The following is a 10,000-nucleotide window of genomic DNA, read 5'->3' as shown; positions in this document are numbered from 1 at the left end:
TTTTGATTGCACTCACGTGATAAGACGGCCATGTTGGTGCCAAAACAACAGAAAAATGTTGCTCAAGTTTCGCATAATAATATAGTCAAATTCCCAAAAGGCTTTTTGTCTATTGTTCTTTCCACCAACATGGCCGCCGTGATAGTTAGGTGCAATTAATCAAAGAATAGGTGGTTTTCACGTTAGGTGATCGACACCACGTTGGTTCATTAGCTCTTTTCGGTTGTCCACCAGCAATTGTACATCATATCGTTGTTATCCGTGTCTCTAGAGATTGGTCGCCAACTATCTATGGAGTACTGATCAATCAACCATTAACGTGCCATAATAATTAAGATCTCGTGGCTTACCAGTTTGGTCAAGGGAGTTGGATTATCATGATCGAAAAAAGCCTGTCTTTTCGTACTCTGTCGTATCGATCTAAGAAAATTGTCAACATCCCATCGAAAGATTATAAAACTTATAAAGTCGAGCATAACCTAGGCCAACATAAATTACTTTCTACAGTAACCTGCAGCTCATACCAATTTATTACGATTTCAGACAGCCACACAACTGCGATATTCTTAAATTCAGGAGACATGCTTCCAAATGCTGTTCTTACCTCCGTCAACCTCGACTACCAAAACGAAAAAAGCCAGAAATTCCAGCAAAAGGCCTAAAAAATGCATTGTGTACTTTTCTTAGAACCTGCCAAAAGAAAATGAGACTTGTCATTTATAAATAACGAGGAATTCAAGACTCGTAAAAGGTACAGGATCGTGTTCACGATACCGGCTAGAGATGCAAAGGAAAAGTTAGAATCATTTCTTGAATTAAAGAGGTTGTATTCGTGTTTCGATTCTCGTGTGCGAATCATGGAAGCTCAGTCTTGTGCTCAGACTGGACGTTACTCGGCGAAATCACATCATTAGTTTACGCACACTTAAGAAAGGACTACAGCTTTTACAGTCACAGACTTTTATCTCAGTGCAGTCATTTATACAGTACCAGGTAGTCTAGAAAGTCGCAAGGCCACGTCTACAGATAAGCAAACTAAAAATATGTTTTTGTAGCAATCTCTTTAAAAAAGAGAGGGATCATTGGCGAACTGACGTCAAGGTTCTAATGCCTGAAACTAACATTCATGATATCTTTTGTTTATGTCTTCTGACAGGGTAACGATAACAAAACGAGCAATAAGTACTGCAGATGTTTTAATCGTTTCAATGCACACTGCAATACCGAACACCATGTTACAAACCAAAATTAAAGGTGTTTATTTCCAAGCATGTGATTTTATCGTATAAATCAAGCTGTCCAATTAAGTAGAGTTAATTTATTATATTTAGGAGTTCTGTACCTTCAAAGGAAGGAGAAGGTGGCGGATGTTCACAGGCTATTTCAAAGGTTCGTTACGAACTCCTGATAAAGTGAATTGTTTTCACGTTGATTCAATGAGCTTAAAAGAAATCTGCTCAGTTGTTCGTCTTGTCTTTACAGAAACTTACTACTCAGAACATTAAAATTGCTATCCGAAACAAAAATAATAATAAACTGATCAAATGCCCTTGCGAATTTATCATTATTGTTAAGTTCAAGGCATGATTTCTCCAAAAAATTTAATCCCTTATAGCTCAAGGATATTCATACTAGAACTCACCTAAAATGAAAACGATGCTTCCTTCAGCCTGACAAGAGACTACATAAGACTTTGTACCAGATGCGGCATGGTTTAAATAAGCATTAGTCTAAAGCTTCAACCAATCGTATAAAAATAATCAGATCACGTGTGAACAACGATATATTCTTTTACGTCCATTTGATACGAATTTCAGAGAAAAGACTGCCCGTCCATGTGGAAAAGAATTTAATAGGTTGTTTTTAACTATTCCCTAGAAAAGCACAAAACAATGGGAAATACGGTCGCTGGAAAGGAGTTCTAATGAGAAATCAATAGATGGTTTTCACTCACGTGACTTGACGGCCATTTTGGTGTACAAAACAATAGAAAATATTTGCGCAGAATTTGCATAAAAATAGAGTTCAGTCTCCAAGGGAGAGGATGTCTATTGTTCTAGTAAACACAAAATGGGCCGCTGTGACGTCACGTGAAAACCATCTATTACTTGGGCTGACCAAAATACTGACAATGACGTCAGATACAAACCTAGTACATTAATGAACAATTCACTGGTTGAATAGAAAGATTGATAATAGCCCTTATGCGTGATGACGTCTGCCTAGTTAATTTCACCACCAGGCCTCGAATTCGAAAATCAATTTTAGCATGAGCTAAATCCCAAAGGACCAAACTTAATGGTATGTCCAAATTACGTGAATAATTTTGTACAAACGAGGCTTGGTGGTGAAATTAGCTTGTCAGAAGTCATCACGCGTAAGGCCTATTAAGCTAAAAGGTTTTTCCGAGCGCTCGAAACCTGAATAAAAGCTTTAGTCCAGGGCGAAATTTTTGGGTAGACTTTCATTCACTGGAACAAAATGGCTAAAGGCAAAAGAAACATTGTCATTCTGATTAGGCCTTGTTGATTAGGTTTTAGGTATAATGCTCGCTTTGTTCTTTTGTTTTATGGACTTTAATTATTCCGGATTCGGTAAACGAAACACAAGCCAAATTTTTGCACGAAGGTGAAAGGGACCATATCGTCTTTACAAACCAAAATTTTTCTTTTATTCAATGTAATATAAATGAGAGATCTGTACAAGTGTATTCTAGTTTTGTATCTGACTTTTGAAACGCCTGTGTGAATCAAAAAAGGAGGTTTGAAAAGGTCTTCTTGTTGAAGGTCATGTCAGAATGCAAAAGACAATAATCTATTCAATGAGATGCAAATAAGTTGCTGAGTATTTTTCTATTTAGCATCGATTTCTCGTTTTTGGCCAACTTCGTTCTCAAGGCCTTTGAAACGATCCAAAGTAGGGCTCACTCTGTAAAGTCTCCAAATAGCTCATGCGTGACTCTACCAATTAATCTGTATCCAAATTACAGAATGCCCTTCTCTAAATACAGGATATTAAAGTGCAAACAACAGTGACCACAACAGCCTATAACCAGGAACCTACAAATCCAATATTTGGTCTATGGAAAAGCATTTTTACAGAAGAAGCTATTTTTAGCTGAGTTCTAAAATGAGATTTGGCCTGCGCGAGTGACCATTCTCAATTCCATACCTGGGTGATTATTTCTTTCATAAAATAATTAGGATAGTAAGCGCACTCTCATTGTTCAATAGCTGTGTTTAGATGAGAGAGTATGGAAACACGGCTGTGACATCACACGAATTTTGATTGGTTATATATTGTCAGACGCGCGTTTTGATTGGCTTGTAGGAAATATGAACGTGTATCAAGAAAATCTGTTTCAATCCTGAGAAATGAAAAACCAGCATTTTCCTTCATTTGTCGAATTATCTTTGAGGAGTATTTTATAAAAGGAACATAGGACTTTTCTCCGTGTTTTCATAGCCTCATCTAAACACTTGGGGGACTTGGGAGAATTCTCGACAGTTATGCAAACCCTCGACTGCGTCTCGCGTTTGCATAACTGTCTCGAATTCTCCCAATTTCCCCTTGTGTTTAGATGAGGCTATGAAAACACGGAAAACGTCCTCTATTGCTTGAATGCAAGACTAGTGAGATTACATGGAAAGGTCTGGTTTCGCGCAAAATCAATCCAAAAAGAACTTGGTCTGTAAAAACGCCGTTTCACACATACAGTACTAAACTGTACATGTTTCAAGAGCTCGTGGTGCTCAGTATTTGCATAAAACGCGTGTGTCGATTTCATGGGAGCACAGTATAAAATTTCGTGATTTTGGAGACATTTCATCGCCAAAATGCGTGAAATGTAAGAGAAAGAATCACCAGATACAATCATTCATTGTTTGAATTTTGAATTTCCCGCCTACTTCCAACCGTCAAAAGCGCCCAGAAGGGGCCCACACCACTACTGGCAGCACGACTTGTCGGTACGACATTCTCACAGGACAATTTGTACGTGTTTGTGATTTCTTGCCATTTCGATTGTATTCATTTTATATATAGTGTAGTAGTAGTAGTAGTAGTAGTAGTAGTAGTAGTAGTAGTAGTAGTAGTAGTAGTAGTAGTAGTAGTAGTAGTAGTAGTAGTAGTAGTAGTAGTAGCAGTAGTAGTAGTAGTAGTAGTAAGAGAAAGAAAAACGTTTCCCTTTTATGAACTACTACCACTACTACTATTACCACGATTACTACTACAACTACCACGACCACGACCACGACCACGACCACGACCACGACCACGACCACGACCACGACCACGACCACGACGACTACTACTACTACTACTACTACTACTACTACTACTACTACTACTACTACTACTACTACTACTACTACTACTACTACTACTACTGCTAATGCTGCTACTACTACTACTACTATTATTACTACTACTACTGCTACTACTACTATTACTACTAGGATATAAAATGAATGCAATCGAAATGGCAAGAGATCACGAACACGTACAAATTGTCCTGTGAGAATGTCGTACCGACAAGTCTTGCTGCCAGTAGTGGTGTAGGCCCCTTCGGGACGCTTTTGACGGTTGGAAGTAGGCGGGAAATTCAAAATTCAAACAATGAATGATTGTGTCCTGGATCCTCTCATTGACCGGCCACATCCAAATCAGCCTCGATAATAATAATAAACTACAATAGGTTGAGTGTTCAGGGCACCGTCTTCTTCTTGTAAATAGTGTGACATTTTTTGCTTTTTTCTTCTTGTTGTACATACTCGTTTGCTATTCTAGTCGTTAAACCGTTTGCTTCGGAAAAAAATATCCTGTCTTGTTCTTTTCGCTTGAACCGTGGGGGCCTGGGTCTCTGTGACACCGCAACTTTGAATTTCCAACATGATTACGTGATTTCTCGCAAAAAGTTAAATACACCAATCAAAATGCTGCAATTTCAAACGTCAAAAGTGTCCCGCAGGGGCACACACCACTACTGCCACCAAATCGGAGTGTGTAAGCAAACTTCACTTCTTAGTCATTCTTACAGTATTTGTCACAGAACTGGCAAATCTTGTCTTTGCTAAATGAAATACGACTAAACAATCATATTGCACTACGAAGTTTGAGTGCGGAAGATTCTGACAGTATAATGGGAGCAAGTTAATTAAAGATCGTTTTAGTGTAGATATTCAAAAATCACTTGTTAGTCGCAAATCTCTTTAGCAGATGGTCGGACTCTAAATTACCTGCACCAATTGCAAGAACGATCCTTTCACAGATTTCTTCATGACGTCTCGACTGCCTGCAATATCTTTTCAACATGAATTGAAAATAATCAGTCGAACTGATCACTTAACTCTGATATCTGAACTGTCAGGATGGCCGAGCGGTCTAAGGCGCCAGACTCAAGGTTACATACCTTTCCATCATTAGAATGGGATCGTGGAGTCTTCTGGTCTCCACTTGGAGGCGTGGGTTCGAATCCCACTCCTGACAGCTCCCTTTGTATCCTATTCGCTGTAATTGACCATTGAGGACAACATGAACTGCAACTTTCTACGAGCCGCTCGAAGGCAGAGATCAAAAGCAAACTGTGAAAAGGCTGTAAAAGTTCGACTATCCGGTACATTCTGTAGAACTAGAGTGAGATAAATTTATTGGTCTTTGAGGACCCAGTTCACTTTTTAGTCATCCTCACACTCAGTTTGTCACAGAACTGGCAAATTCTAGTCTTGCAAAATGGAACACGACAAAACAGTCATGTATCCTGGCTGGATAGAAATGCGTGATACTCAGGAGGTCAAGTTGCCAGGATGGCCGAGTGGTCAAAGGCGCCAGACTTAAGCGAGTGTCAAAGGGATTCCGTGCTTTGAACTGTTTGGGTCTTCTGGTCTCCAGTTGGAGGCGTGGGTTCGAATCCCACTCCTGGCAAATGTTCATTGTTTTCTTTCCGTTCTCGGGACCAAAACAGGAGATTGCAATGAAATATACTGCTAAAACCACATTTTGTGTCTTCGGATCCTTTCAATAATTTCCGTGATCATCCCGAAGAGTATAGATCAGAGAATAACAATTCTTTCTCACCAATGATTGCACTTCCTCAGTTGTTGATGGTGGATCTGGGTTGCAGGTTTATTGGTCAGCAGAAACTCATTTAAATTAAATTGTTCTAATTCATTCAGTTTTGTCTAATCTCACGTACAAAATGCTGACTTTCCACAATCCAATGGTATTGAACGATATTGTGAGGAAGCTGACCTTAGCGAGAGTAGACCTAGTTTTCACCTGTGTCGAATTTGAGTGCCGAAGATTTTGACAGTATAATGGGAGCAAGGTAATTTAAGATCGTTTTAGTATAGATATTCAAAAATCACTTGTTAGTCGAAAATCTCTTTAGCAGATGGTCGGATTCTAAGTTACCTTCTCCAAGAAAGATCCTTTGACAGATTTCTTCATGACTGCCTGCAATATCTTTTCAAAATAAACTAAAAATAATCAGTCGACTTAATCACTTAGCTCTGATATCCGAACTGTCAGGATGGCCGAGCGGTCTAAGGCGCCAGACTCAAGGTTACATACCTTTCCATCATTAGAATGGGATCGTGGAGCCTTCTGGTCTCCACTTGGAGGCGTGGGTTCGAATCCCACTCCTGACAGCTTCTTTTGTATCCTATTCGCTATAATTGACCATTGAGGACAACATCGACTGCAACTTTGTACGACCAACTCGAAGGCAGAGATCAAAAGCAAACTGCGAAACGGCTGTAAAAGTTCGACTATCCGGTGCATTCTGTAGAACTAGAGTGCGATAAATGTATTGGTCTTTGAGGACCCAGTTCACTTTTTAGTCATCCTCACACTCAGTTTGTCACAGAACTGGCAAATTCTAGTCTTGCAAAATGGAACACGACAAAACAGTCATGTATCCTGGCTGGATGGAAATGCGTGATATTTAGGAGGTCAAGTTGCCAGGATGGCCGAGTGGTCAAAGGCGCCGGACTTAAGCGAGTGTCAAAGGGATTCCGTGCCTTGAACTGTTTGGGTCTTCTGGTCTCCAGTTGGAGGCGTGGGTTCGAATCCCACTCCTGGCAACTGTTGATTTTTTCCTCTCCGTTCTCGGGACCAAACCAGGAGATTGCAATGAAATATCCCCCAAAAACCATATTTTGTGCCTTCGGATCCTTTCAATAACTTCCGTGATCATCCTGAAGAGTATAGATCACAGAAAAACAGTTCTTTTGTCACCAATGATTGTTGATGGTCGATCTGGGTTGCAGGTTGATTGGTCAGCAGATATCTATTTAAATTAAATTTTCTAATTCGTACAGTTTTGTGTAATCTCACTTACAAAATGCTGGCTTTCATCAATCCAATGGTATTGAACGATATTGTGAGGAAGCTGACCTTAGCGAGAGCAGACTTGGTTTTGACCTGTGTCGAATTTGAGTGCGGAACATTTTGACAGTATAATGGGAGCAAGGTAATTTAAGATCGTTTTAGTGTAGATATTCAAAAATCACTTGTTAGTCGCAAATCTCTTTAGCAAATGGTCGGACTCTAAGTTACCTGCACCAAGAACGATCCTTTGACAGATTTTTTCATGACGTCACGACTGCCTGCAATATCTTTTCAACATGAATTGAAAATAATCAGTCGAATTAATCACTTACCTCTGATATCTGAACTGTCAGGATGGCCGAGCGGTCCAAGGCGCCAGACTCAAGGTTACATACTTTTCCATCATTAGAATGGGATCGTGGAGCCTTCTGGTCTCCACTTGGAGGCGTGGGTTCGAATCCCACTCCTGACAGCTCCTTTTGTATCCTATTCGTTGCGACTGACAATTAAGGACAACATCAACTGCAACTTTGTACGACCCGCTCGAAGGAAGAGAGCAAAACCAAACTGAGAAAAGCCTGTAAAACTTCTCGAGGACTCTTTTTCAAAACGACCATCTGGTATATTCTGTAGAACTAGAGCGAGACTAATGTATTTCTCTTTGACGACCCAGTTCACTTATTAGTCATTCTCACACTATTTGTCACAGAACTGGCAAATTCCAGTCACGACAAAACAGTCATGTATCCTGGCTGGATAGAAATGCGTGATATTTGGTAGGTCAAGTTGCCAGGATGGCCGAGTGGTCGAAGGCGCCAGACTTAAGTCAGTATCAAAGGGATTCCGAGCTTTAAACTGTTTGGGTCTTCTGGTCTCCAGTTGGAGGCGTGGGTTCGAATCCCACTCCTGGCAGATGTTCATTGTTTTCTTTCCGTTCTCGGGACCAAAACAGGAGATTCAGGAGATTGCAATGAAATATACTGCCAAAACCACATTTTGTGTCTTCGGATCTTTCCAATAATTTCCGTGATCATCCCAAAGAGTATAGATCAGGGAAGAACAGTTCTTTCTCACCAATGATTTCACTTCTTCAGTTGTTGATGGTCGATCTGGGTTGCAGGTTTGGTGGTCAGCAGAAACTCATTTAAATTAAATTCTTCTAATTCTTTCAGTTTTGTCTAATCTCACGTACAAAATGCTGGCTTTCATCAATCCAATGGTATTGAACGATATTGTGAGGAAGCTGACCTTAGTGAGAGCAGACTTGGTTTTGACCTGTGTCGAATTTGAGTGCGGAACATTTTGACAGTATAATGGGAGCAAGGTAATTTAAGATCGTTTTAGTGTAGATATTCAAAAATCACTTGTTAGTCGAAAATCTCTTCAGCAGATGGTCGGATTCTAAGTTACCTTCTCCAAGAAAGATCCTTTGACAGATTTCTTCATGACTGCCTGCAATATCTTTTCAACATAAACTAAAAATAATCAGTCGGCTTAATCACTTTGCTCTGATATCCGAACTGTCAGGATGGCCGAGCGGTCTAAGGCGCCAGACTCAAGGTTACATACCTTTCCATCATTAGAATGGGATCGTGGAGCCTTCTGGTCTCCACTTGGAGGCGTGGGTTCGAATCCCACTCCTGGCAGATGTTCATTGTTTTCTTTCCGTTCTCGGGACCAAAACAGGAGATTGCAATGAAATATACTGCCAAAACCACATTTTGTGTCTTCGGATCCTTCCAATAATTTCCGTGATCATCCCGAAGAGTATAGATCAGAGAAGAACAGTTCTTTCTCACCAATGATTTCACTTCTTCAGTTGTTGATGGTCGATCTGGGTTGCAGGTTTATTGGTCAGCAGAAACTCATTTAAATTAAATTGTTCTAATTCATTCAGTTTTGTCTAATCTCACGTACAAAATGCTGGCTTTCATCAATCCAATGGTATTGAACGATATTGTGAGGAAGCTGACCTTAGTGAGAGCAGACTTGGTTTTGACCTGTGTCGAATTTGAGTGCGGAACATTTTGACAGTATAATGGGAGCAAGGTAATTTAAGATCGTTTTAGTGTAGATATTCAAAAATCACTTGTTAGTCGAAAATCTCTTCAGCAGATGGTCGGATTCTAAGTTACCTTCTCCAAGAAAGATCCTTTGACAGATTTCTTCATGACTGCCTGCAAAATCTTTTCAACATAAACTAAAAATAATCAGTCGGCTTAATCACTTTGCTCTGATATCCGAACTGTCAGGATGGCCGAGCGGTCTAAGGCGCCAGACTCAAGGTTACATACCTTTCCATCATTAGAATGGGATCGTGGAGACTTCTGGTCTCCACTTGGAGGCGTGGGTTCGAATCCCACTCCTGGCAGATGTTCATTGTTTTCTTTCCGTTCTCGGGACCAAAACAGGAGATTGCAATGAAATATACTGCCAAAACCACATTTTGTGTCTTCGGATCCTTCCAATAATTTCCGTGATCATCCCGAAGAGTATAGATCAGAGAAGAACAGTTCTTTCTCACCAATGATTTCACTTCTTCAGTTGTTGATGGTCGATCTGGGTTGCAGGTTTATTGGTCAGCAGAAACTCATTTAAATTAAATTCTTCTAATTCTTTCAGTTTTGTCTAATCTCACGTACAAAATGCTGGCTTTCATCAATCCAATGGT

The 10,000-nt window shown here is 40.0% G+C and overlaps 8 non-coding genes across 8 annotated transcripts; all 8 read left to right on the top strand.

Annotated features, from left to right (window-relative positions):
• Window positions 1-5,363: 5,363 nt before the first annotated feature.
• Trnal-caa (transfer RNA leucine (anticodon CAA)) lies at window positions 5,364-5,487 on the top strand. The gene is made up of 2 exons: window positions 5,364-5,401; window positions 5,442-5,487. It is a non-coding gene; the product is annotated as a tRNA-Leu (tRNA).
• Window positions 5,488-5,798: 311 nt separating this feature from the next.
• Window positions 5,799-5,922, top strand: Trnal-uaa (transfer RNA leucine (anticodon UAA)). Its single transcript has 2 exons — window positions 5,799-5,836; window positions 5,877-5,922. It is a non-coding gene; the product is annotated as a tRNA-Leu (tRNA).
• Window positions 5,923-6,523: 601 nt separating this feature from the next.
• Trnal-caa (transfer RNA leucine (anticodon CAA)) lies at window positions 6,524-6,647 on the top strand. The gene is made up of 2 exons: window positions 6,524-6,561; window positions 6,602-6,647. It is a non-coding gene; the product is annotated as a tRNA-Leu (tRNA).
• Window positions 6,648-6,958: 311 nt separating this feature from the next.
• Trnal-uaa (transfer RNA leucine (anticodon UAA)) lies at window positions 6,959-7,082 on the top strand. The gene is made up of 2 exons: window positions 6,959-6,996; window positions 7,037-7,082. It is a non-coding gene; the product is annotated as a tRNA-Leu (tRNA).
• A 595-nt stretch (window positions 7,083-7,677) lies between these two features.
• Window positions 7,678-7,801, top strand: Trnal-caa (transfer RNA leucine (anticodon CAA)). The gene is made up of 2 exons: window positions 7,678-7,715; window positions 7,756-7,801. It is a non-coding gene; the product is annotated as a tRNA-Leu (tRNA).
• Window positions 7,802-8,117: 316 nt separating this feature from the next.
• Trnal-uaa (transfer RNA leucine (anticodon UAA)) lies at window positions 8,118-8,241 on the top strand. The gene is made up of 2 exons: window positions 8,118-8,155; window positions 8,196-8,241. It is a non-coding gene; the product is annotated as a tRNA-Leu (tRNA).
• A 610-nt stretch (window positions 8,242-8,851) lies between these two features.
• On the top strand, window positions 8,852-8,975 carry Trnal-caa (transfer RNA leucine (anticodon CAA)). The gene is made up of 2 exons: window positions 8,852-8,889; window positions 8,930-8,975. It is a non-coding gene; the product is annotated as a tRNA-Leu (tRNA).
• A 601-nt stretch (window positions 8,976-9,576) lies between these two features.
• Window positions 9,577-9,700, top strand: Trnal-caa (transfer RNA leucine (anticodon CAA)). Its single transcript has 2 exons — window positions 9,577-9,614; window positions 9,655-9,700. It is a non-coding gene; the product is annotated as a tRNA-Leu (tRNA).
• The last annotated feature ends 300 nt before the right edge of the window (window positions 9,701-10,000 follow it).

This window comes from Montipora foliosa, chromosome 5, assembly GCF_036669935.1.
Source record: "Montipora foliosa isolate CH-2021 chromosome 5, ASM3666993v2, whole genome shotgun sequence".
NCBI classification, from domain to species: domain Eukaryota; kingdom Metazoa; phylum Cnidaria; class Anthozoa; order Scleractinia; family Acroporidae; genus Montipora; species Montipora foliosa.
The sequence above is the reverse complement of the archived record's forward strand: the minus strand, read 5'-3'. Positions and strand labels throughout refer to the sequence as shown.